This window comes from Ursus maritimus, unplaced genomic scaffold, assembly GCF_017311325.1.
Source record: "Ursus maritimus isolate PB19 unplaced genomic scaffold, ASM1731132v1 scaffold_27, whole genome shotgun sequence".
Lineage (NCBI taxonomy): Eukaryota > Metazoa > Chordata > Mammalia > Carnivora > Ursidae > Ursus > Ursus maritimus.
Window position 1 is genome coordinate 27317857 of NW_024425230.1, and position 3844 is coordinate 27321700.

The following is a 3844-nucleotide window of genomic DNA, read 5'->3' on the forward strand; positions in this document are numbered from 1 at the left end:
TTTTTTTTTTTTTTTGGTTAGAGAAGTAAGCCTACATTTCCTTGTTTCCCAAATAAAGTTAGCTGAATTGGTTGCTTTTGGTGATTAGTCTAAGACACCAAATCCCATATCCTCATTGGACTCCTCCAACTCTTCCTTTGCTTCAACTTTGGCTGGGGCTATGGCTGGCCACAGGGGCAGCAGCCACAGATGCAGGTGGATTAGCCAAGAAGACCACGATCTTTTCAGCAGTGGGAAGGTGTCATCAGTCTCCACAGACAAAGCCAGGACCCCCTTGTATCCATTAATGGTAGAGCGGGGCACTGATGCAACGGGGTAACCCATCTGCAGACAGATGCTAGCAACGTCGCAGACACCCTCTGGGAAGTGAGAATGCAGTTTCCTCTGTGATGTCAAGCACTTCAGGGGTGTAGTGCTGCCATTGTCAAACACCCGCTGGGGGATCAGCCCAAAGCCCCGAGGAGGAGGGGGAGACATTCGGCAGGTTCCACTGTGTGGCTTCGCTGGCTTCCACTCTGTCTCTGGTCTTAGTCAGCTGCACATCACTCAGGATTTCAATGGTGCCTCTGGAGATTTTAGTGGCGATGCCTAAAGCTTGGAAGAAGGAGGTCTTCTTGGAACCCAGACCAATGTCCTGGGCGGGCACTGTGACTTCATATGGGGCTGTAGCACCAGCACCAGCGGCAGCTGGCACCTTATTGGCCAGCAGCATGTCCCTGATCTCAGTGAGGTCCTCCTTGGTGACACAAAACCCAGACTCCCCCAGATATGAGGCAACAGTTCCTCCAGAGCTGGGTTGTTCTCCAGATGCCCTCAGATGGCCTCGTGCATCACGATGTTCTTGCCTATCCACACCACAGCCGTCCCACCGACGGACAGACAGGCGGATCGGCTGCATCTGTGTGGAATCCATGCTATCCGCTCCTACAGTGAAGCGTTTCAAATTATCATCCAAAAGTTGGATGATCTTAAGGAAGCAGCTGGACTTCCAGGTCACCCTGTCTTCCCTGGGCATCATGGCGGTGCGTCGGGGATTGCCACGCAGGGTTTAAAGATGATGTCACCCTCACAAGGACGGCTGGAAAGAGCAACTCATTGCACTTTTATGTGGTCAAATTCATTGGTCTTTCCTGTTTGGGGTCTCCTTCCTTGTGCCACTTGGAAGGCCCATCGTCCTCCCAAGATTACAGGAAGAGTCACATATATTTTTGTCTAGTACCTTTGTGGTTTTTGTCATTACATTAAAATCTTCAATCCATCTGAAGAAGGTTTTGGTAAATGGTGTGGTGCAGAGACGTCTGACTTCAATTTTTTCAAATGTACCAATAATATATACTGAATAATTGTTCGCTTTTCCACTGAATTCCTATCAAACCAAAAGTCTGATTTTGGCCTTTTCAATGTTATATTAAATCTGCCAAGTTCTGCTTTAGTATCAAACTGTTTTCATTCCTAGAACTTTATACCACATCTGAATATCTAATAGGGAAAAACACCCTTCATTTCTCTTCTTTTATAAACTGTCCTCACTAATCCTCACACATTTCTTTTTTCATTTTATCTTTAGAATTATTATGTCAAATTCCATTGGCAATTTAATTATATTTGTGGTATACCAAATTGCATGTATAGATTTATACATTTATAGATAAATTGGAAGAATATTGACATCATATATATAATTCTATACTGGAACATATTTTGGTACTCTATGTGTTTTTTTTTTACATGGCCATAGTCAAGAAACCTTTCTTCATATAGACTTTTTACAATTCTTGTTCACTTAATGATAGGGCTTTAAATATTTTCATTTAAAATATATTAATTATAGTATATTTTTTATTTTTTTAAAGATTTTATTTGTTTATTTGACAGAGAGAGACAGCCAGCGAGAGAGGGAACACAAGCAGGGGGAGTGGGAGAGGAAGAAGCAGGCTCATAGCGGAGGAGCCTGATGTGGGGCTCGATCCCAGAACTCGAGGATCACGCCCTGAGCCGAAGGCAGACGCTTAACGACTGTGCCACCCAGGCGCCCCTGTAGTATATTTTTTAAAGATTTTATTTATTTGAGAGAGAGGGCACACAAGCTGGCAGAGCGGCAGGCAGAGGGAGAGGGAGAAGCAGACTCCCCACCAAGCAGGGAACCCAATGTGGGGCTTGATGCCAGAACCTTGAGTCATATGACCTGAGGTGAAGGCAGATGCTTAGCCAACTGAGCCGCCCAGGTACCCCTCATTGTAGTATATTTTTATAATTGTTTATTGTTGGATTATAGGAAAGATATTTATTTACTTAATTATGCAACCATAAATTAGCAAAAGTTTGGCAAAAATCAATGAAAGTATTCTATAAGAATCAATTGGCTATGTGGAATTTATAATTACAATAGAATTATATATTTACAATTATAATTTACAATTCATATTACAATGTCCAATTACAATACAATTGCATATTTTATTATTTGTAAATTCTTTGCTACACTTCCTTTGTATCAATAAATTTATAATAAATATGTATGTATATATATAAGTTCTTTCCTAAAGAGCCAGTTCTTAAACGTTTATCAGCACCCTTCTAGTGGGGTACACATGCCTGTGCTGCTTAGTCTAAGCCAACACAGGAATCCCTAATTCCTTGTCAGTGATTGGTTCAAGAAGGGACAGATCTAAGCCAATGTGGGTCAATGAAACAGAAAACAGGTTTTCTCATGGAACACTACATCAAAAACTAATGATGTACTGTATGGTGACTAACATAACATAATAAAAATATTTTTAAAAAGTAACAAAAAAAAAAAGAAAAGAAAACAGGTTTTCTGGGGAATTCTGGAAAGAAGCTTCCTTGCTGTTTGGTGAGAGCCCCAGGAAGCCAGCTTCTCCCACTGGTCACACACAGGAGGCATACGGTCCCAAGTATTTTGGCAGCCATTGTGTGACCATAAGAATCACCTCAGAATGAAGCTGAGTCCGTCAACAGTAGAGCAGGGAGACAGAAAGGACCTGCTGATGACACCTTTGGACCCTGGGGTCATCTAAGTATAGGGTCTGCCCTACCTCTGTGCTTGTTTGAGCCAGCTCATTTCCTTTCGTTACCACTTTTAGCTAGATTTTATTAGCCCAGAGCGCCCGGCCGATACACGAGGGATGGAGGTGATGTATGAAGTGCCAGCCATACTGCACGGTAGCTGTTCAGCCAATAACAGCACCTCCCCCCTTTCCCCAGACCATCCTTCCCGTCCCCGGGGCATATGTGCAGCTCTGCCCCCAGCCCTCTCCCTCCTCACTCACGGGCACGTTGGAAGCTGTCTTCACCACCTTCGTGAGGCTTGTTTAGTTCAAAGGGAATTCTCCTTCATGCTCAGCTTGAATGAGCCTCACACATGTTCCTTTATGTGGATGCCTGTGCTTTCCTGAGTCTGGGTCCCTCTTCTCAACTAGAGCAAAACCCTTTGGAGCCAAGACCATTCTGTATGCGTCCGTTGGCCTTTTCTACTGCCGGGCTCAACCTCTTGCTCCTTGTAATGTTCAGTCAGTACTTTATGAGGAAACTACTGGCCTTTAATCTCTTCTTCTCCTTGCTTTTCATAAGCTGTGGGCACCAGGATTCAGCTGAATGAGATTCCTACAACAGTAAGAGGAGTGTGATTTTGTCTTGAAGGTCTTTACAAGTATAAGGCACGTCTAACGTGGCTATAAATAATTTATATTGTCCATAACTCAAGCTGATCAAAATAGACCTCATCACCGTGATGCGGCAAAATCGGGTACAAGCTGCTTTTCTGCTGCCTCCAAACCAATTACACATTTGGAGCAGATGAAAATCTGACTGGATTCCCTCCTGA

At 43.5% G+C, this 3844-nt stretch overlaps 1 pseudogene; it reads right to left on the bottom strand.

Moving 5' to 3' along the window:
- Positions 1-26: 26 nt before the first annotated feature.
- LOC103682467 lies at positions 27-1048 on the bottom strand (annotated as a pseudogene).
- Positions 1049-3844: the final 2796 nt, after the last annotated feature.